Genomic DNA, 24077 nt, shown 5'->3' with positions numbered 1-24077 from the left:
GCTTTTATGGCACTAATGGGCATACTCCATGTAGTTATTATTTGCCTACCTGGTAGATTATAAAAAAATATTTTTGACTTTTGAATACCTGGGATACCTAGAATATTTCCCACTTGATTCTGATATATCATTTAAAAAACTTTTCTGGATTTATTTGCTAATATTTCACTAGGGGCTTTTATATCTATGCTCATAATATAGATACCTTGTTTTCAGAAATAATATTTTCTTGTCTGGCTTAGGTTTTGCTGGTTAGGGCAGTGCTGGCTGGTCCTCATTTCTGAAAGAGAGTGCCAATAGTTTATGTTATTTCTTACTGAACTGTTCTATAAAATTTACCAGTGAATCCAGGTTGACTAGCTACCTCCTGTTTGAGAATGTTCTTAATACTATTTACATAACTTAGTTAATAATATTTTAGGAGGAGTCAAGGAATACCTCCTAGGGGAGTTCTTTAACTTGTTGGTTTTGAGAATTTCAAACATGAGTGCTGTATTTACACCATTCTACCCCTCCATCTTCTCTTATTCTCCCCAATTCTGTTTCAAATTCGTGACCCCTTTTTAAATTACCATTGCTGCATATATCTATGCACATGTATATTCATATATAAAAACAACCTGCAAAAGCCATTTAGTGTTGTTCTCATATCTGTGTTTAGGGCTGACCCCTTGGAATTGGGTAACTTATCTGCGTCTCCTCCCTGAAGAGGGCTGAATTGCCCTCTCTCCATAGCCCTTTGTAGCCAGTATCTCTTGATCTAGGGGTAGGCTAGGTGTACAATTTCTACATCCATGTTGGCATGTCAAATGCTACTCTTAGATGACCATATTGTTGAGATGCTATCTGCCGCGTCCTCCCCTCTCTAGAACCCAGAAAGAAGGAAAGAATGAGGTGGGGAGAATAGAGCTCTCGAGTTAACTGGGATAACTTCAGTTTTACTTTTAAAAAATTGTTCCATTGCAACCAAGTTATCAAATTCACAGTGTATTCTTATTCCCCGGGATGTATCATTAATGCTTTTTCTGTCCAGACAATTAATAGCCATTCTGACTGGTGTAAGATTCCTTTTGATTTGTATTTCTTTGATGGCTATGTATTTCAAACATTTCTTTAAGTTAAGTGTCTTTCGGCCATTTGAGATTCTTCTGTTGAGAATTCTCAGTTTAGTTCTGTACCCCATTTTGAAATTGGATTATTTGGAATTTTGATGTCTAATTTTTTTAAAAATATATGCTCTGTCTGATGTGGGGTTGATAAAGAACTTTTTCCATTCAGTAGGCTGCCTGTTTGTCTTATTGACTGTGTCCTTTCCTTTACAGAAGCTTCTCATTTTCAGCAGGTCCCATTTGTTTATTGTTGCTCTAAGTTTCTGTGCTACTAGTGTTATATTTAGGAAGTGGTGTCCTATGCACATGCATTGAAGGCTACTTCCCACTTTCTCTCCCATCATATTCAGTATGGCTGGATTTATATTAAAGTCTTTAATCCATTTGGACTTGAGTTTTGTGCATGGTGATAGATATGGATCTATCTGCATTCTTCTACATGTTGCCGACCAGTTATGCAGCACCATTTGTTGAAGATGCTTTCTTGTTTTTCGTTGTATAATTTTAGATTCTCAAAAATCAAAAGTTCATAGGTGTGTGGATTAATATTTGGGTCTTTGATTCAATTTCATTGGTCAACCTGTCTTTTTTTTTTTTTATGCCAAATACCAAGCTGTCTTCTTTACTGTAGTTCTATAATAGAGCTTGATGTCAGGAATGGTGATGCCTCTGGCAGTTCCTTTATTGTACAGGGATTGTTTTGGCTATCCTGGTTTTTATTTTCCCATATGATGTTGATTATTGTTCTTTCAAGGTCTGTGAAGAATTGTGTTGGAATTTTGATGGGGACTGCATTAAATCTATAGATTGCTTTTGGTAGGATTGCCATTTTTATTATGTTGATCCTACCTATGCAAGGATATGGGAGATCTTTCCATTTTCTGATATCTTCTTCAATTTCTTTCTCAAAGACTGTCTTTCACTTCTTTAGTTAGTGTTACCCGAAGATATTTTATATTATTTGTGGCTATTGTGAAAGGTAATGTTTTTCTGATTTTTTTCACAGCTTCTTTATCATTTGTATATAAGAGGGCTACTGATTTTTCTGAGTTGATCATGTATCCTGCCACATTATTGAAGGTTTTTTATCAGTTGTAGGAGTTCTCTGGTAAAGTTTCTGGGGTCACTTATGGACACTATCATATCATCTGCAAATAGCAAATGTTTGACTTCTTCCTTTCCAATTTGAACTCCCCTGATCTCCTTTTGTTGTCTTATTGCTCAAGCCAGAACTTCAAGAACTATTTTGAGACCGGTTTTAACCCAGGCTTTTTCAGACCCAGGTCAGCTGGCCTTGGTGAGTTCCCGATAGAGCATCTCCATTGTCTCAGTGTGTGGGTGCACCCCTCGCGGTCCTGAGTTCCTTGCTCATGTTCGCTCTCCTTCTGCTCCTGATTTGGACCTTGAGATTTCAGTCCGGTGCTCCAATGTGGGTCTCTGTCTCTGTCTCCTTTCATCGCCTGATGAAGGTTAATATTCAGGAGGATGCCTATATGTTTTTCTTTGGGTTTTTGGGCTGAAGAGGGAGGGGGAATGGATTGGTGGAGGGGGAGGGAAAGGGGAGGCGGAGGTGGGGAAGAGACTGAAATATTTAATAAATAAAGAAAGAAAGAAAGAAAAAAAAAGAACTATTTTGAATAGATATGGAGAGAGTGGACAGCCTTGTCTTGTTTCAGATTTTAATGGAATCCCTTTGAGTTTCTCTTCTTTTAATTTGATGTTGGCTGTCGGCTTGTTGTATATTGCTTTTATTATGTTTAGATATGTTCCTCGTATCCCTGATATCTACTAGACCTTTATCATGAACGAGTGTTGGATTTTGTCAAATGCTTTTTCAATATCTAATGAGATGATCATATGTTTTTTTTTCTTTCAGTTTATTTATATGGTGGATTACATCGATAGATTTTCATATGTTGAACCATCCCTGCCTCTCTGGAATGAAGCTGACTTGATCATGGTGAGTAATTTTTTTATGTGTTCTTGGATTGGTTTGCCGGTATTTTGTTGAGTATTTTTGCATCTATATTCATACGTGAGATTGGTCTGTAATTCTCTTTCTTGGTTGAGTCTGGTTGAGTGTGGTTTTGGTATCAGGGTTACTGTAACCTCATAAAAAGAGTTTGACAATGTTCCTTCTGTTCTATTGTGTAGAACGATTTGAGTAGTATAGGTACTAGCTCTTCTAATACCTATATTAGAAGTTCTGGTAGAAATCTGCACTGAAACCATCCAGCCCTGGGCTTTTTGTTGTTGTTGTTGGGAGGCTTTTGATGACTGCTTTTATTTCCTTGCATGTTATAGGTCTATTTAAATTGTTTGCATGGTCTTGATTTAATTTTAGTATGTGATAACTATCCAGAAAAATTGCCCATTTCTTTTATATTTTCCAATTTTGTGGAGTATAGGTTTTTGAAGTATGACCTAATGATTTATTGAATTTCTTTAGTGTCTGTTGTTATGTCCTTCTTTTCATTTCTGATTTTGTTAATTTGGATGTCCTCTCTCTGCCTTTTGATTAGTTTTGACAAGAGTTTGTCTGCCTTGTTAATTTCCTCAAAGAACCAGCTCTTTGTTTCATTGATTCTTTGTATTGTTCTCTTTGTTTTTATTTTATTTTATTGATTTTGATTATTTCCTGTCATCTACTCCTCCTGGGCGAGTCTGCTTCTTTTTGTTCTAGAGCTTTCAGGTGTGCTGCTAATTCACTAGTATGAGATTTCTTCATTTCCTTTATGTGGGCCCCTAGTGTTATAAACTTTCCTCTTAGCACTGCTTTCATAATATTCCATAGGTTTGGGTACATTGTGCTTGCATTTTCATTGAATTCTAGGAAATCTTTAATTTTTTTATTTCTGGGGTGGTTCAATTGAGCACTGTTCAATTTCCATGAGTTTGCAGGCTTTCTCCAATTAGTGTTGTTAAATTCTAACATTAAAGCATGGTGATCCAATAAGATACAGGGGAGTTATTCCTATTTTTTTGTATCTGTTGAGGTTGGCTTTGTTTCTGAGTATGTGTTCAATTTTACAGAAGGTTCCATGAGGTGCTGTGAAGAAATATTCTTTTGTGTTTGGGTGGAATGTTCTGTAGATGTCTGTTAAGTCCATTTGAGTCATGACATCTGTTAATTTTCTGTCTGGTTGACCTGTCAATTGGGTAGAGTGGGATATTGAAATCTTCTTCTATTAGTGTGTGGAGTTTGATGTGCAATTTAATCTTTAGTAATGTTTCTTTCTTTTTTTAAAATATTTATTTATTTATTATGTATACAATATTCTGTCTGTATGTATGCCTGCAGGCCAGAAGAGGGCACCAGACCCCATTACAGATGGTTGTGAGCCACCATGTGGTTGCTGGGAATTGAACTCAGGACCTTTGGAAAAGCAGGCAATGCTCTTAACCTCTGAGCCATCTCTCCAGCCCCTAGTAATGTTTCTTTTACAGGTGTGGGTGCTTTTGTATTTGGGGCATAGATGTTCAGGATTCAGACTGCATCTTGATGGATTGTTCCTGTTATAAGTATAAAGTGTCCTCTTCTGATTAATTTTTGTTTGAAATCTATTTTGTTAGATATCAGCATAGCTACATCTGCTTATTTCTTTGGTCCATTTGATTGGAAAATTTTTTCCAGCCCTTTACTCTGAGGTAATGTCGGTCTTTGAGGTTGAGGTGTGTTTATTGTATACAGCAGATAGATGGCTCCTGCTTTTGTATCCATTCTCTTAACCTGTTCTTTTTATAGGTGAATTGAGCCCATTGATATTAAGAGATATTACTGACCAGTGATGGTTAATTCCTGTTTTTTTTTTTTTTTTTTGGTGGTAGTGTTTGTGTGTTTCCCTTCTTTGGGACTTGCTGGTGGGAGATTATCTGTTGCCTGTGTTTTTGTGGTTGGTTGATGGAAACTCCTTGGGTTGGAATTTTCCTTCTAGTACTTTATGTAGGGCTGGGCTTGTGATTAGGTACTGCTTAAATCTGGTTTCATCACAGAATATCTTGTATTCTCCATCAATGGTGTTCAAAAGCTTTGCTGGGTATAGTAGTCTGGAGCTTGCATCCATGGTCTCTTAGTGTCTATAGTACATCTGTCCAGGATCATCTGACTTTCATGGTTTCCACTGAGAAGTCAGGTGTAATTCTGAGAGGTCTGTGTTTATATGTTACTTGACCTTTTTTTTTCTTTTCAGCTCTAATATTGTTTCTTTATTCTGTATGTTATGTGTTTTGATTATTATATGGTGAAGGGACTTTTTTTTGTTCAGTATATTTGGTGTTCTGTAAGCTTCTTGTACCTTCATTGGGATATCCTTCTTTAGGTTTGGAAAGTTTTCTTCTATGGTTTTGTTGAACATATTCTGTGCCTTTGAGCTGGAGTTTTCCTTCTTCCTATCACTATTATTCTAAGGTTCGGTCTTTTCATGATGTCCCAGATTTCTTGGATGTTTTGTATTCAGAATTTGTTGAATTGAATGTTTTCTTTGACCAATGAATCTCCGGAATAGTATCTTTAGCATCTGAGATTCTTTTTTCCATCTTTTATATTCTGTTGGTTATGTTTGCCTCTGTAGTTCCCATTCATTTACCAGATTTTCCATATCCAGATTCCCTCGGTTTGTGTTTTCTTCATTGTCTCTATTTTAGTCTTCAAGTCTTGATCTGTTTGAACTGTTTGCTTCACCTGTTTTATTGTTTTTTTTCTTGAATTTTTGGGTTTCTTTGAGAGACTTATTGATTTCTTCCAATATTTTGCTCGTCTTTTTCTCCATTTCTTTAATGGAATTTTTCATTTCCTCTCTAAAGGTCTCCATCCTACTCATAAAGTTACATTTAAAATTGTTTTTTTCTGCTTCTCCTGGGTTAGGATGATCAAGACTTCCTGTTGCATGACCACTGGGTTCTGGTGTTACCATGTTGCTTTTTAGGGTGTTGAATGAATTCTTGCATTGGCACTTATACATCTCTTTCTGCAATTGGTGCTGGCTGGGTCTTTTCCTCTTGCAATGGCTGTCTATGTCTTTGGGAACTGTTCTTGGTCTGCTCTGTACTGTTGCTGTCTGTGTCTCAGGGAGCCACTAAGGTCTCTCTTGGCCTGCTTTCTTGGCCTGCTCTCTTAGTTTGCTCTCTTGGTCCTCTCTGTGTCGTCGCAGTCTGTGCTTCAAGGTTCCTCTCTTGTCCTCTCTGTGTAATTGCAGCTTGTGTTTTAGAGTTCCCCTGAGGTTGCAGGGGGATAGAAGAGTTTGGGGCAGAGTGAAACTTGTTGTTTACAGGGTCCAGTGGATGGGATGGGGGTATTGGAGCAGCCTACCTGCAGAAAACTTGCCTGCTGGCTGGCTAGAGAAGCTGATGCAGGTGGGAGAGGGGCCCGGGGTTTTGTTTCAGTATGGAGAGTCTAATAGAGTGGGGTGTCTCACTGGGTGGGTGGTCACTCACCTCTTGGTCCTCTCTGAATTTGCAGCCTTTCAGCTATAAAATCTTAACATTGCTGATGCTCTGTTTGGTGCTTTCCTCTGCTTCCTGATTTTAGATATCTACATAAAATCTAGGAACCACAAATGAGATTAAACTTATGTCGTTTGTCTTTTTGACTCTGTCCTAATTCTCTCATTAGTATTGCTCATACAGAGGCTATTTTATAACCATGTTGCAGGCAATAGTTTCTGGGAGTTTGGCTCTCTAGGGTGGTGCGTGTTTCTGCAGAGAGACAATAGAGAAACGCTCTCCACTGGGTGAGAGACAACAGTGTATTGGTTTCAGTCCCTGCCTTTTTACTATTTTGAGCTCTAGTTAGTCGGGAATTTGTGGAAAGGAGGGGAGGTCTTTGAGGGTGGACCAGAGTTCTAGTGTGTCATGTTTACCTTTGACCTGGGGCTAACATTCAGTACCGAAGCTGAGGTTTTCTGTGGCTTCATGTCCCCGTGTGTACATAGATGAAAGAAGCCTTGAGTGCTTACTGTGTGTGTATGATCCTCCACTCCAGAGGACATTGACAAATTAGACTTTTATATCTCTTAAATTAAGGGAGCTCTAATCTTGTTACATACAGAGACAACTATAAAGTTGATATTCTTAGAGTGTCCCTGAATGAAGTCACAGAGAGAACAGTTAGTTCAAACTTCCTAACATTTTATAGACTTTAGGTCAGAGTTTTATGAAATCTGAAATGAAGGCAAGTTTAGTATAACAAGAAATGAAGTTAAAGCTCCAATTCTGTTTATTTTGATGGGTTTATTTCCTTGGTTTACTGATTAAGGCCTTAGTTTGGAAGATGAAAGATAGCTTGTTCCTTTTTATGAACTCTGTTAAGGCAGCAGAGAATCTGTGCCTGCAGGAAGAGGTTTCTGTGCTTTATGATTGATTTTATTAGTCTTTGTTGTTAGAAAAAACAAGACACAAAGTTTTCTTACTTGTGGAAAAGTTATGGCTCTTGTTAGTGTTTTACCTTCCAGTTGGACTTCAAAATATTTTGTTCCAGTCCAATTACACTCATTACTGTACACTCTTTCTCAGGGGCCGTGATCCAGACAGACTTACCTGCTCAGCCCTTCCTCTGCCAATTTTCGTGTTGTTAAGGTTTGTTAGATGGTGTGTTCAGAAAAAAAAAAAAGCCAGTTACCTAAAGCTATCTCTGAGATTGCACAAAGACCCCAGAACAATGAAAAAGGGTTATTTTTTACTTTATAAAAAGACAAACATTCTAGGTAACTATCTAATAAGAAGTATACTTCTTGAATTAGCTCAATGAAATTGCAAGAGCAGTTTAGGAAGAACCACCCCATGAGAGAAGATGTTTTACCTTCTCTTGAGTTCGCTGAGGTACAATGTTATGAATATACATATTTCAAAGAACATAAGCCCCATAAGAAGACCTTGGAGACTTATCTTACCCACAAAGGAGGCGTTGATCAAACCCTTATGAAATAAAGATGAGCTTCCTTCCAACAGGGGACTTGTACTCTTAAATTCTAATATTATTAATGATGGTAATAAATTGACTACATCCATTAAGTCTGTGTCACCTATGGATAATTTTTGTTTCACTCTGGTGCTTCCCCAAAGGCTTTGCTATCACACAAAGGCCAGAGGTTTAGCCTGCAGCCTTAAGTCTCATGGAGAGAGTCATAGCAGGGGCTGTGAGCTACTGGAGCTCCCAAGTAAAGATTCTGGTCCTTTTTATTCATGTATAAGTTATCTTTAACATTCTCTTAGAACCTACTTTTGTAAAGGGGCATTAGATATTTGAAATGATAATTGATTTTCATTCACCAACCAATAAGTTTCTTTGGCTTTTTTTTTTTTGGTGGAAGTATAGTTAATATGTGATTTTATACAGATATGCCTGCCTTTTTAAAATTTGATTAATTTGTTTAAAAGTAAGTGTGTGTGTGTGTGTGTGTGTGTGTGTGTGTGTGTGTGTGTGTGTGCAGGTGACGATGGAGAGCAGAATGGGCTATCTGGTCCTCTGGGACTGGAATGATAAGTAGTTGTTAACTGCCCCAAGTGGGTGCTAAAAACTGAACTTCTGTCCCCTGGAAAAGTAGTGCATGTTCTTCACCACTGAGCCGTCTCTCCCAGAATATGCCTATCTTTTTTTTTTTTTTTTTATCAGAATACATTCGGTCTGTACAACTGAGACCACAGAGGGGAGTTACGTCTGGTAAGAACTTTCATCTGCTCAGGTGTGATAAGCTACTGCAAAGCAAAGGGTTGGCTCTTTGGAAAACCTGCCTTCAGGTCTCAGTCTTGCAGATAGCGAAGGTCACGTCTCAGCAGGATAAGGGACTTGGGGGAGCAGCAAGCAGTCTAACTTTCTGGTAGAAAATGTTGCTTGGGCTTGGTTTCCTGGCCTCTGGACAGCAGATAATAGAGGCTTTATAAATGAAATTCAATTTTCTTAGGAAAACTTCCACACAGAAGTTCATTCTGTGGCCTTGTTAGCTTAGGACTGCATGGTTCCCAATTTACAAAGCAAATAGGCGGTTGATTAACAGTCCTGTAGCCACATATGTAAGCAGGGTAAACTTAATGAGAACAAGAGTTCTATTCCAGCATACTTTAGAGGATGGTATTATGATCCCAAATATATATTTATTAGGAACAACGTTGAGAACTTTGAGATTGGAAAAAAATTATAGGGTGTCTTTTTAATAGAAACACATATGTGTTTACTAGACCCTCTGGGGTCATCTAGCCCTGAAGAGCTCTGCTGCTCAACTGTGTTTGGCTGGAGTAAACCTATGACCATGTAGATTTTAGAGAACTGGCAGAAGCAGAAATGACTTTTTATAGAAAGACAAATGGGCTTTGTTTGGCACAGATACAATGATTTCTTCTACATTATTACTAGAATTACAGTGTCTTCTTGGGTAATGTTTGGGGGTTTGTTTTGCATAGTCATTAAAAGGACCCCAGCACTAAGATGGCCTTTGTCTACATGTCCTTTGAACAGACTCAATACGTTCCTCATCACCTTCCCCTTTTGTCTAAATAAGAGAGTTCTAAACCTAATACAAACTATATACAGTAGGAACATAAATCAAGTGTAAAAAATAGAATTACAACCAGCATAAACAATATTAAACATAACAATATATGCTAAACATTTTAATAATTATTCTATCCTAAGGAATCTAAGTCTTGTATTAGAAATAGCTTGGCTAAGGCATATGAGGAAAGTAACTATGACTATCTAGTCTTTAACCCCATTGAAGACCTGACAAGGGAGATAATATTACTTGGGTAGGTAGGAAGTGCAATCAAACAGCTTCCAAAATGTGCAGTAGATGACAGAGGCAACTGGCTACCTAGGCAATCACCCAAAGTCTCATTTGCAGTGTTGGAGCAACCAACTTTGACTAAAGCCTAGAGTAACTGACAGACCATTTTCAGAGGCAGGAAAAAAAAAAATTTTTGTCCTGTTTTCCTGTCTGGACACTGTGCATTTTGTCAGTGGTCGAGACATGAGCAGCTCCTTGCCCAAAGGCCAGTTTTGCCAAGAAGAAAACAAGCTCCAAGTCTTTGGTGCTCAACATTCTCTCAGGAGTAGATTAGTGCTGCCAGGAACAATCATGCCTCATGTCAACAGAACCCTAAATTATTTAAATGCTATATTCTACAATTCTTTGAAATGTTTGAAGATTATCTATCTATGTAGAATAAATCTCTATGCATCTAAATAAACTGATTAGTCTAATTATAAGTGTGACAAAAATGGATGACTATTGACCTATAATTTTTAATGCCTGTATAACTTTAAGACTTCATATTAGAATATTAAATAATATTTTAATGACTGTGCATCAAAGGAGGACAATGATCTCAAAATGTAAATAATATATAAATATCTTGATCAGAGGTAGAAATGTATAATGCAATATGATAAATATATCCTAAAATTGCATTAATATACAAAATGTCTTAAACAGAGGTAGAAACATGCATGCATACAATATGACAGAATAACTTTGCATAGGTGTATAAATATTATAAACAGAAACAGAAGCATATTTAATGGAGAACTGCACCCATATTCCCAAATATTGTTTATAAATGTTTGTTTACATTTAAAGGGGTATTTGCTATAGAGATGAATACTTTGCACTGGTATGGATCTTGGTTTATTGATACAAATTGAAGGTCAATTTTTATATGTATATTTCTGCTCTTGATTAAATGTAATGTATAATTAAGAAATACAGATTGATAGATAGTCATCTATAATAGCCAAGCTTCTAGTTATGTTAGTTAGATTTTCTAAATGTACATAGATATATTTCAGATGGATAGTTATTCTTCAAACTTTACAAAGACTAACAGAATATGACATTTAAAATTTTTAAAAAAACTTAGGACTTTCCATGACAATAAGACACATCTACTCCTGGCAGCACCAATCTACTTCAAGAGGGTGATGGGCATTGAAGAGGCTCCTTGTGGAATTGGTTAGCCATTTGGGCAAGAAACTGCTCGTTCCTGGACTGCTTGATGTTATGCTGTATGAACTGGACACGCAGGACCCACAGAGAAATGACTGCTGCAGTTGTCTAGAGAAGGTGAGACAGTCCTTTGGGGTTCCTGCTTCATGGAAGAGTCTGGTATATACTATGGGCCTGAAGGCTAAAGATGGGTACCCCAATGTTACAGTAGAACTTTGGGTGACTGTCCAGGCAGTGAGGTGTCTCTGTCAATTCTAGAGTTTTAAAAGTTGCTTAGAATGCACTTCCTGTTTACTTAGGTAATATTGTATCCTTATGGAGTCTTTGATGGAGTTAAAGAATAGATAGTTATAGTTATAGTTTTCCCTAGTTATGATAAAAGATAAAATAGATATAAATATTTTAACTGTAATTCTTGCTTGATACCTGTTTTGTTTTATGCAATTTTACTGTGTTAAAGTTAAAACCTTCTTTTTTATTTAGACAGAAAAAGGGAGATCATCATGTAAAAAGTCCTTCTGTATATGTGTTGCTTTTATTGGTTAATAAATAAAAAAATGTTGCTTGGGTCTATGGCAGGGCAAAATAGACCCTAGGCAAAAAGAAAAAAAAAAACTAAGCTAAATGCTGAAAAAAAAAAAGGCAAAGTCAGAGACGCTATGGAGTCACTGCAGGAGGCAGAAGCATCAAAATCTTGCCAGTAAACTATGAGCCTTGTGGTAAATATAAAATAATAAAAATGGGTTAATTTAAGATGTAAGAGCTAGCTGAAAATATGCTTAAGCTGTTGGCCAAACAGTACTACAATTGATATAGTTTCTGTGTGATTATTTCGAGTCTGGGCGGCTGGGAACAAATGAGCGTCCTCCAAACAGTGAAACAGGAAATGATGAAGCAGTCACACAAGGACAAAGAACCAACTCTGATGTTCAAAATCATGACACATCTGGCTCACATCACTCTTCTGATATGAATCAGCTTTTGGATCCATTCAGGCCAAATTTTCAGATCCTTCCTTCCTGCCGCTAAGTCCACAGTTAGGGCTTTCCCTCACAGCACTGCTTTTCGAGCATGCAGGCACTGAGGCAATGAAGCACACAACTGTGGTGCTAGTTCATCTGACCAATCCCAGGCCTCATAACAAGATCAACACCCAAAGTGGAAGTTATAAGAAGTCCCTGCTCGACGAGGATGCATAGATGATTCCACAGGGGAGGGCCCCCTTGCTTTGTGCAAATATAGTGTGTTATGTGAAAGACAAGACAAGGAAGAGCAGCAGCTGCCAGGGAAGGAAGGGTCCGGGCTTACAGATGTTAGGAAACTGGGGTGGGATGCAGAGAGATCAATCACTTGGGGAAAATGGAGTTATCAGTTGAACCACCCATGCTTCAGAGAGCAGATCTATCGCGCCCATCTCTGCTGTTGCTACGGCTACTGTGGGCTGAGGGAACAGTAAAGAACAGTGCACATCCATTCTCTGAGACTCTCCATACCAACTCCAGTCTAAAGACAGAGCCATCCTCACCTCATGCACTGTCAAGATGCCCGAATGGAAAGAACTTGTAACAACAGAAACCTTCAGTTGTTTCTGCCCTCTGATGTATTCCAATGGAAACTGACGATGGTTTTCAGTTAAGTTTTCCCTCTCCTTTGTTTCCATGGGGAAATGCTGACCATAACGTTGGATGTTCCAAACTTTTCCTGGTGGGCTTCTTTGTGGAAACTGAAGGTGGGAAAAGTTAATACTTTGCTAGGATTATCTGCAGCATGCTCCTAAGGATCTGATGCAGAATTAGCCCAGGAGTTAATTAGAATGCTAGCCAAGCTAGACCTGTGCTTAATTAAAGCAAGCAGACAACGACACAGAGAGCGAGTGCTTTCGGTACTTTGGGACATTCAAGGTTGAAAATGTGGCCTATTAAAGGACTCTCTTAACCATTTAAACCTTCTTCGGTCAGCGTCCGCGCAGAGCAGTTACTGTCCACTTCAGTGGGCATTTGGAATCGCAGTTCAGAGGTTTTGCATGCCTTAAAATATGACTTCCAACTTCACTTAGAGGAAATCATGGTTTATCTCTTATTTTGTAGAACTGAGAACAAAGGAAAAATATGGAGATAAAGCATGGGAGGGAACCAACAGAGAAGATAATTTATAACAGATGCTTCTGTGACCTTCTAGATACGATGTATTATAAACACTAAGAGGGGGAATATGAAGTTAGATGTGAAGATCTGTTTAGCCCCAATTGTACATTCCCTCTATGCTGAGACGATCTCATATTCTGGCATGTGAGCTATATCCTTCCAGGGTGAGAAAATAACTGGAAATATGGTGGGGTCATCAATGTTAATTCTGAATGAATCAGGTGACATCCTACAAGCCTGTGGATTAGTTTTCAAGATAAGGAATCTCACATGCATGTGTTATACACATATGTATACTCAAATGTACACAAATGTGTGTGTACATGGGTATGCATGTTTTTCTTATGAGACCTGTGAATTTTTCTGTAAAAACATGCAATAATATAGCTGTATCTGTATGTCACAGGGTCAAAACCCTTGATCTAGTAGTCTCAGCTTGCATGCCAAGGAATAGGCTAAGAGCTGTAATCTGAGATATCAGGTGATCTCTGGGCACTCAAAGCCAAGACTGTAGCTCTGTGCTTCTCCTGTATACCTGGGCACTAAGAATGAGTCAGGATTGCTGTGCCTGTGTTTGTCTGGATTTTGTAATCACTCTGCAGACAAAGCATTTAAAGATAGATTTTATTGCCTTTCTGCCCCTCTGTGCATGTGTGTAGTCACTTGGTGGGAGCTGCCCCAGGATTTGTCTGTGGGGACAAAGTCAATCAGTACAACAGGAGGCCTGCACTTGCCTTACTTTTCTAAAGAGCTAATGGTTAATTTTCTTGAACATCGGAGGGAACAGTTATCACAATCTGATTGCCAATTTGGGGGTTAATTTGGTAATTTTGTGTTTGATCACAGCTTTTGGGAGAGTTCCAGGAATCAGCAATTTTAACTCAAAGGAAGTGGGAGGAGCTGCTGCTTCCTAGTGATGGGAGTCAGAGGGCCCTCTCTGTAATCACCAAATAAATCATCTTACATCACTGCTGGCTCTGTGATAGAAGGCCAGGCTCTACTGCTTGAGAATCTATTTGATCCTCCTGGACTATCAGAAGGGTTGAAGGTCTTACTTAGTTCCTGTTTAGTTAAGGAAGGTATGGAACTAATTCTAGTCAACAACTGCAATTGGAAGTGATATAGGCCTCTTCTAAGTCAAGGCATTTAAAATCCAGGTGGTCACAGAGATTAGGGGCCGGACTGACTTTCTGTTTCTACTACTTGGGTTTTGAGGGAGTAACATGGTAATGAACTCTAACACTCTTGAGTTAAGCAGCAGTGGGGAGGCACCACAGAATGTAGGCTTCAAGAAATAATGGACAGGGTGTGGCTGTGAGGAAGGAGAGAAAGGGAGAGGAATTGGGGAGGAGAGAAACTGAAGAAAGAGAGAAAAGGAAGACAGGAAAAGAAGAAAGGAAAGGTGTGGAGGGGAAATGGGGAGGGGAAGGAGGGATAGAGAAGAGAGGAGGGGAAAGGAGAGGTGGAAAAGAGGAGGAGAGGAGAAATATCAGCCTCTAAAATGCTCCATAACCCCTCCCATTACTCGTATTACTCCCATCCCTCAGTAGTCCTTAGAAGAAGGATGCAACCATGTCACCATGATCCCAGAGAAACCAAGTGCAGGACTGGTGCCCCCAGTGTACTTTAGTACTGGTGCATCCCATTGATTGAGTACTGTGAGAGGCTGTAATACAGCAGGACTCACTGTATATCACAGTCAGAAACATGCCTGTGTCCCAGAGCAGGCTGGAGACTCGTACGGCAGAGCTCACTGTATATCACACTCAGATCAGCCCCCTGTGTCCCACAGCAGGCTGGAGAAAGGAAGCTAAAGATAAGGAACTCTGGGGAGAGGCGTCCAGCATGGAATCTCTCCAGCCCCCGCCTACCCTCAGTGGCTACTGTGTGTTGAGATGGAGGAGATGAAGGTTCAAGACAGCATGAAAGGCTTTCCATTGCTTGGAAGACACCGACTTTTCTTCCAAGAGCTCCTGCAGCCACAAATAGCTTCAATGAGTAAATGGTTTTTACAAGATTTTCTTGTTGTCTGCCCTTGGCTTTTAAAGCAACTTCTTTCAGCTGTAACTTTAAAGGAAGTAGCTGTAAAGTTCTTGCTCTTCTGTGACGAAACAGTCCCTTCAGCAGCTAGACATTGAGATGAAATGCACCTGGCTTCCTTGTGTGTTTGCTAAGTTTTATTAGCCCAAGAGCCCAGTAGTCTAACCTCCCATCACCAGTGAGTCATATGGCTACTGTTTCTATTCATTCCTTTTGATATCTTTAAGTGTCTGGAAATTCAATACCTAAAATGTGCATGTGACATACATAATCAATAATTCAAATCTTTTCTAGTATTGGCCACTTCATTGCGCCATGCTCAGTTCATCAGAGCTATTGATCGCCTTTTTACCCACTTAACCTCATGCTTCTTTGGGAACAGTCATCGGCATTTAAAATGTTACCTTCAATAGTGATGGCCAACTTGGGCCAATGCCCAACACCGACATCACGTACTACAAGGGCAGCTTTTGTCTTAGTGATAAGCAGGCTGAGCCACAACTCAATAATGTGTGATTCCTTCCAGCTGGTTCATTCCCTCACAACCCTGTTCTAGTCACAATCAAGTTGGGCATTTCACAGGTTGTTTTTGGATCTTGTGTGATACAAAGCTTTGCATGTGGAAAATGCATAGAAGGAAACACCGTGCCAGGAAACAATTTAGATTTACTGAAGCTGCAGTATTTACCCTGGTGGAAATGGAAGAAGAGAGTAGTGCCAGGGTAAGCTGGCATGCCTCCAGTTTTGAGAGATTCTGGTGATAGCAGAGGGGGATTTGTGGAAGAGAGGAAAGAGAGTTAAAGTACTTCCCAAAAACAACCTCAATGCTCCTCGACAGAAGAATGGGAAGAGAAAATGTGGCACATTTACACAAAGGAGTATTACTCAGCTATGAAAAATGATATCATCAACATTAATGGCACAAACCTTGTATCTCTTTTAAAAGGTACTGCCACCAAACACTTAAATGGTGTTTATGAGTAGCCGGTAGCAGGCTTCTTGGTTATGGCATGGACCTAGAAACTCCTCAGAGTTGTGGCAATAAGCATGACTCCTGTCAGTACCTCTGCCATGAAGCTAGACTCTCAGAAAGCTAAGGAATGGGGTGGAGCCAGTTGCCAAAGCCACAGCTTTAATCCTAGCCATGCTGCTTGGCAGATTAAAGAGTCATGTGCTCAGAAAAAGTCAGAGATAGACAGTAAAGACATATTCAGATGAAAAACAAAACAAAACAAAAACCTCTAAATGGTTTGTAGTGTGTTAAAAAATATATGTAGGCTTGGGAGAGAAAAGAAAAAGAATAGAAAGTCCTTCAAAAGAAGAAAAAAGAAACAGAGTAGCCAGATGTGGTGGTACACCCCTTTTATCCCAGCACTTGGGAAGCAGAGGCAGGTAGATTGGATCAGTGAATTCAAGGTCATCCTGGTCTACAGAGTAAGTTCCAGGACAGCCAGGGATGTTACACAGAGAAACCCTGTATCTAAAAATAAAACAAACACAAAAAAACCACCCCAAAACAAAAACAAACAAACCAACAAACAAAAAATGGGGTCAAGATCATGAGGAAGAAACCCACAGAGACAATTGACATGAACTTAGAGGCGCTCAGGGACTCTAGACTGACATCTGGGGTCCTGCGTGGGAGAGAGCTCGTCCCTCTGCACGTGAGACAGTTGTGTAGGTAGGTCTGTATGAGGGGCCCCTGGCAGTGGGACCAGTACCTATCCCTGGTGCATAAGATAGCTATTTGGAGCCCATTTTCTATGCCTTGCTCTGCCTTGATGCAATGGGGAGAGGCTTGGTTCTGCTGCAACTTCACATGCCAGACTTTGTGACTACCCATGGGAAGCCTTACCCTTTCCGAGAAGTGGATGGGGGATGGGTTGAGGGGAAGTGGAGGGGCGAGCAGGAGGAATGACTAAGACTGGTATGTAAAATGAATAAAAAAATCTTTTAAAAAATAAAAAATGCTTCCTGTGAATTACAAATGTGATCTTGCCTAATGTTGAGCATCAGATAAAATTATAATTGCTTTTTTAGCTAATGTAAACTGCTGGATTATAATTTTATAAATTCAAATCTATGCTGAGATGATAATATCTGAGACTGTAGGAGCTATTTGGCTTAAATGCTAGAATGATTCTCCCTTTTTTCACAATTAAGAATTCATATGAATTCATCTTTTTATCAGGATAACTGAAATCAGAAGGTAGTAATTCTGTCCTTCAGTTTTTCTTCCACTAAGTTTAAAAATTCACTGGCAAGAACCGTGGCTGTGTTTCCTCACCACTCATGACATTGACATCCTTCCTTTGACATCTGCCCCTCCCTCCATTTTGGTGCTGGGTTCAGTTCATCTTGTTGGGATCTCATGACACAAGGTATCCCTTTTGGGTATCCATGCTCATCCTCTCTACCAACAAAGCATACCAACAATTCCTTCTCAGTATGATTCTTTGACTTCCCAGTTCATTGCTTCCTATTTCTTCACCCCACGACTTTGAACTTGACCCTTATTCACAAAGCCTTGTTCACTTATCTATCTCAAGTGCCTGATAATATCCATAGTGTAAAATCCAGTGTCCACTCATCTACCCTGCTTTATTTCCCAGCGGCATTTGGTACTTCATGTAGTATCCACTGTCTTATACCATCTTATGGCTTTAAATCTTCTTAGTTTTCTTCATATTCGTTTTTTTGTCTATAAACATAGTCTTCCTCTTTGTAGGTTTTCTTTTTGTCCTTTATTTTAAATATTTTTAATTGAATCCTAATTCTACACATTTACTTTGTATGTTGATATACTCAGTGACCTCCATCTCCATTCATAATTTGATGTGCTCAAATTTGTTTCTAAAAATTAAATTTCTCCTGTGACATCTCCAATTGTTTATTATTATCTCCTGCAATCCCGTACAACCTGTCTGGCTCAGTTAGGTTTCTATCACTGTGATAAAATACCATGATCAAAAGTAGTTTAGGGAGGAAAGATTCATTTCTACTTTACAGCTTCGAGATCACAACCCACCAGGACAGGAATTCAAGGCAAGAACTGGGGGCAGAAACTGAAGCAGAGACCACGGAGGGATGTTGCTTGCTAGCTTGCTCAGTTTGATTTTTTTCTAACACTCCATGACCACTTGGCCAGGAGTGGCAGCACTTTCCATATCAATCGTCAATGAAGAAAATGCCATAGAAGCTTGCAGTTGCCTACAGGTCAGTCTGATGAGGCATTTACTCAGTTAAGATTCCCTCTTCTCAGATGATTTTCACTTGTGTCAAGTTTATAAAACAACACAAAACCAACCAAAATACTTTCCCATTGCAAACATAAATCCAACTGAGCACTCATTGTATTACATCAACCATTTTTATTTCTGACTTAATAAAAGTATCTCATGTTATATTGAATGATTGTCATCTAGTCTATTGTCCAGATTTATAGTTTGGCATCTCCATCAACACTTTCCCCCTCTCTCCCTCCAAGTCTCTAGCTACTGTCTGTACAACCCTCCAACTGTCCCTAGACCTCATCCATTGTCTCCATCCCCACTATCACTATCCATAAAACCCACTGTGTGTCTTGCTGTGCTCATGCAAAGGTTTCCTATGTGGCTCTTTCATACACCTTGTCAACCATGTCATATCCAACACTGTACTGACAGTCACTTTGCACAAGCACAAATGCCGACACAGGAGTTTCTCAGTGGTACTTTCATCTTTACAAGATGATGGTCTAAACTTTCCTCACCTAACCTCATCTCTCAAGCAGAAACCTATAACTTGAAATCAGAAACAGGTGGGTTTATCTTTAATCTACTGTAGCTTTAGATTGTAAAGGTTTAGATTTGTTGATTATTTTTGACGGTTTCTATAAACTTCCCCATGCCATTATACAGTTACTATAAAATCCTAATTGACTCACGTGGAGAATTTAAATATGAAGAACACCTTATGGATCTTGGGACTCAGAGAAAAGACTGCTTTGTGTTTTGTGTTGTCCGGTGTATAATATTCTTCTGTCACCACCTCCATGGATTAGGAGGTGGGTGTCTTTGGTGGCCATGATTCTCACTAGCATAGCTATGAAGGAACCAGACAGAAAAAGGAAACCCTTTTCTGTCACGAATCTTAAGAGACACCATGAGAGACTCAGCAGCTCATTACTGTACAGTCAGAATTGTGCTAAATGATCTCCTTGGTTGAGAAGGTATTTCTGACCTTCATGGTCAACTCTCTCTGAACACAGGTTGGGAGTGTATAGATGTTCCTGGCTTAGGGAGGACAACTGATCACAAATTGCTGAATATACCGTACCAGGGTTTTAACCAATATTTTCCATTTCTTTCTTTACCATAGCTAACACAGATACTACTTAATTGTATTTGTGTTATATGCCAAGCAAATGTTAATAACCTCTTTACGCAGTACCAGACCCTAACCGGGAAGATCTACAAGAGAAGGCAGTCAATTGTGCATAGTTCCGAAGCGTAGGAGGAGGAGACTCTAGGGTATAAATTGCATTGTTTAGGTTTTGGTCTTTTGAAATCATGTTCTGGTTTGGAAAGCACAGAAGTGAAATTACGTGTACTACCCATAGCAATATGCTAATTTAATGCATTTTCAAATGAGTTCCAAATGGAGCATGCTCCCCACGTGCCTTCAGAAACACCCACCCCAACGCTTCCTCTTAAAGTGTATCTATCAGAAGACGGCAGACTTGATATTGGTAAGGGCACTTAAGACCCTCTGGAAACATGTGCCAAGTCTCTGTCATTGCGAGTACCATCTCTCCAGAGGTGCCCTGAAACATTCACATTCATGCAGTTCTGTGTTGCATCCTCCACACTCACCTCTGTTTCCATGATTGACTGGAAACGACACTAATTACACAGCTGGCAGAGAGGTGTAACGGGATAGCTATGATGATTTTGTCAGCAGCAGGGCGGTTGTAAGCTGTTTCATCAAGAAATCCTCCGAATTCATCTATCGTTTCCTCATCGCCAATAGAAATGAGTAATACTGCCCAAGCGAGACAGTGGGACTTAGAAATCCCACTCCTTCAGCAGTGTCCAGAGGAGAATCCTGCGGGAGAGGGAAAGAAATGCCTCTTGCATGTTTTTTAATGATAATGGGTGGAGCCAATCTGGAGTTATTGGCAGGGCAGTGGGGTCAGTGGGCTGGGAAATGGAAAAGCAATGGAAATCCTGGCATTTTCTACATTAACCACGATTTCCAGGCATCAGCAGCCTCAGGCTGGTACTTACCTGCTAAGCGTTTTCATATCTTCCTCACCTGGAAGTTGCTGCCTCCCGTGTTCCCTGTTGTCCCCATGTTGGGTTTCCACATGATCTAGAGATACAATCTTTACTCATCTTCTGGGTTCCTATGCCTTGCATGCTTCAGGCAGGCACTTTGAATCAGAGTGGCTTTGGTACACCTGGGTCATTGCCACCTGATGAAGCCTCTCTTTCAGAGTTTCCATGGAACTTTCTGTCAGTAATGTGGCTCCTGGAAGGGCACGTAGAATTTCAGCTCAAACGAAGTCCAACTACTGTGAAAAAAGGGCCCTGTGTGTTTTATTTTGTTGAGAGAGCCAACACTGAATTTTGCATTGTTTTTCATGGGCCTTTAATGATATAGAAACGAGAACAAGTCAGAATCTAGGGACAAATTCAAGGATATTTTGTTCCTCTGAAACACTGACCCAAAAACGTGGTGCATTTTCTGTTTCTGTGTGGTTGGGGAAGCAGGCAATATGGTGCTGGGGAGGCAGATGAACGTGTGGGGATGTCTCCAGGGAGCTGCAGCTTTGCTGAGATCTCACAGCAGGTGTGTTGCATGACACTTCCGAGTCAGAACTGAGGTTCATGCACACTTCTAACACCTAAAGTCTTCCGGAGCCTGATCCTCAGCAGGCCTATGTCTGCGCTTGGGAAGTCATCTGTTAGCAAAGCTGGTCAGAAACAGGAGCTCTTACTTAAAGTCTTATTTAAAGTTTCATTTGAGTTGGCTTTTGCTACAGGATGGGAGAGAGCACCATGCAGGATTTTTACCCTGTAGAAAGAGCCTGCCTTCAAAGCACAAGGCAGGTGAGCGGAGGCTGAGGTTCTGAATTGAATCAGAATTTCAGAGGTCCTCAGGTTTCAACCTTGACAGGCAACCGCTTATCAGTTGGCTGTAGACTCCAGGGGTCATAGGAGTCACCAGGACTAGTCACACAGGAAAACAGGAAGATCATCTGAGACCCTTCCTGTCTGCCTCAGATGCTCTTCCCTCAAAGACCTGTTTTCTGAAATACATGAGATAAAGCCCTTAAGTTCTTCATATAAATCTCCCTTTAAGTCATTCCCCACTTCACTCTCTCCCATCTCTCTCTCCTCTCTCTCTCTTCTCTTTCTTATTAAATTCATACAATACATTCTGATCATGACTTCCCCTTCCCCATCTCCTCTTATATTCTTCTCTTTCTCTTTTCTTGGCTTACAGAGCAGCACGTTTCTCTGTGACACTTTCATGCCTCCTTTGTTTTGCTTGGCTCTCCCCATCCAGTCGTCCTCAGCTTTTTATCTCTCCTGCTTAGACCCTTCCTCTCCCTGGACCCCCTTCATTCAAATCTCAGGTGTTCTGTCTCTCCCCTCCCCTTTCTTCTTAGGCCACTTTATATCTTCTTTTATAAGTCCTAGAAAATATTATGTTAAGTCAATTAACCTGGGCTCAGAAAGGCAAACACTGCATGTTCTCACTCAGTTGTGGAGCCTAGCTTCTCATTTTCCGATGTGTCCCTGTGTATGAACGAGTGTGTAGAGCCAGAAAACCTTTGGGTTATTTTCTAAGCTTAAGAACTTTCCTCGCTTTGATACATTCCATGTCAACTGAAGAGGGCAGAGATATTTGTCATTGCTTGGAAAGAATGGATGCCTTGCCACAGACTTTCACTTACCAAAAGTCTTCCCCATCCGTGGGTTGTCTCTTGTTTCAGTGGGATTCTGGGATGGACCTTAGTTGCGAAACGTGGATCCTATTGACCAATGGTGAGTCTTAGAGAAGCCCATTCAGATCTGTCTGTGACCCACCACAAGGAAGGATGAAGATGGACCTCAGCTTCCCATCTGGTCTTGAAGTCCTGATGAGTGCAGTTGAATTGGAAGTTCTGAGTTCTCTGAAGACAGGTGTGATTGCTTTAGCCACCCTGCGGGATTTTGCATTAGCAGTGATTTGTGGAATGTTTGTAGAGTAAATGATATAATGATCCTGCCTAAGTGGCAGGGACTGGCTGATGAAGACTGGCATGGGAAGGGAAAAATAGCTAATTCCTTCTCGGGGTTTAATGAGAGGTTGTACCGGGGCTGAGTTCTGTGTGCGGTTATGTCCCACTTGGGACTAATGCTACTGTTAATAAATGTCTCCGGGTTCCTCTCCTGTCACCAGGAGCCATCAAAAGAACTAATTACTTAGAATTTTGCTTAATGGTGCTTATCTAAATAACTTAGGAGCTTTTGAGTGAAAACAATAAAAATGCAAATGATTATGCCATGTTGCAATGTAATAAGGATATTTTCATAATCACAGGCAAAGGAGCATTAAAGCCTGGGGCAGCAGGCTTCTGATAATACCTGGCCTATTGAGGGATTAAGGCTCTGAATGTACCTTGATTTCTGCTCTCTATTTCCCCACTGGCCCCAAATGGTCCTCCAACAGGTGCTCTGATATCTCAAAGGAAAGGGAGTAGGTCACAGTGCAGAAAAAGGCGCCATGCTGCGCTGGGCTCCTACCGAAAAGTCGTCTTTGGCTTCTACTTATTTCTTAGTTTTGAAGTTATGGGGAGCGAGCGCATCAGGTAGCCATACTGTGAAGCCTGGATGTGTTTCACTGAAAACTGATGCAAAAAACACTGCCGCCCCCTGAAGATCTGGACCTGGAGCAGAAGACCTAGCCTGCTCTCCTGACGTCACTGGCTCCTGGTCAGGGAGGGGGGTCTGTGGGCGTGGTTGTGTTATCAGCACTTGGAGCCTTACTAAGTACCATCTCTATTTTAAATCAGTCACAGGGGAGAAGCTTTTGTCAAACCAGTGACAGAAATCTTGCAAACCCATCACCCTCTCAGTAAACCTATTGTTTGTTTCTACTGGAGCCGGAAAAGTATTGGAGAAACTTTGAGAAGTTCTTTCCCAAATGTTCTTTGTGAAAATTTTACGCTTGTATACGATGTGTCTTGTTCACACCTACTTCTCACTGCCTGCCCACAAGTCAGGTCACCTTCCAACACATCTACCTCTCAACTTGAAGCCTTTTGTTTTTTAATAGTATATACTGATTCCAGTTAGTACTCCCTGTATGCTCACAGGGACCGGGCCATCTACTGGAGCGTGGGCCTAAAGAAAAGTGACCCCCCACACTCAGTTATAGCCCGCCAATAACTCCACATCTGGAGGTGTGGCCTCGTGGCCTCGGGATCTTCTCCTCCATCCCGGTTGTGATTTTCCCTAGCCAGGGAGAGACCTTTTCAGCAAGCTTTTAACATGAAGGAACATACTTAGGGAACACGGGGGTCAGGGAGTTCTGTGACCCTCCCAGTGCTGTGGACGGTAAACACAATGGGATTTCTGCTGATTTTGGGAAAAGCAACTGAGAAGGAAATTGAACACAATACAGAGTTAACCTTTTCCCAGAAGACCTGGAACGCTGTGTGAATTACCTTAGTTCCTATCTTTCACTGAATTAAAAATGTCATTGTTTGTAAAAATACACTATTATTCTATGTATGTATGTACTATATATGTATTACTAAAAATGCCATTAGTTAAATGCTGATGTGGCTTATGATGTAAGACCGATTCTGTTTTACT

General features: G+C 40.2%; 1 long non-coding RNA gene across 5 annotated transcripts in view; it reads left to right on the top strand.

Annotated features, from left to right (window-relative positions):
• LOC126503290 (uncharacterized) overlaps positions 1–23667 on the top strand; it is a 31190-nt gene extending 7523 nt beyond the window's left edge. For 2 of the 5 annotated variants that reach the window (XR_007592239.1, XR_007592241.1), the window contains 4 exons: positions 2986–3069; positions 8719–8766; positions 10959–11161; positions 22211–22955. This is a non-coding gene — a long non-coding RNA (uncharacterized lncRNA). Of the gene's footprint in view, positions 1–2985; positions 3070–8718; positions 8767–10958; positions 11162–22210; positions 22956–23272 lie in introns of those variants that run through there. The other 3 variants (XR_007592240.1, XR_007592243.1, XR_007592242.1) reach the window with 2 other exon arrangements.
• The last annotated feature ends 410 nt before the right edge of the window (positions 23668–24077 follow it).

Source organism: Alexandromys fortis, unplaced genomic scaffold (assembly GCF_014885135.2).
Source record: "Alexandromys fortis isolate MF-2015 unplaced genomic scaffold, M_Fortis_MF-2015_v1.1 scaffold_52, whole genome shotgun sequence".
Lineage (NCBI taxonomy): Eukaryota > Metazoa > Chordata > Mammalia > Rodentia > Cricetidae > Alexandromys > Alexandromys fortis.
Note: the sequence above shows the minus strand (reverse complement) of the source record. Positions and strands in the feature narration are given on the sequence as shown.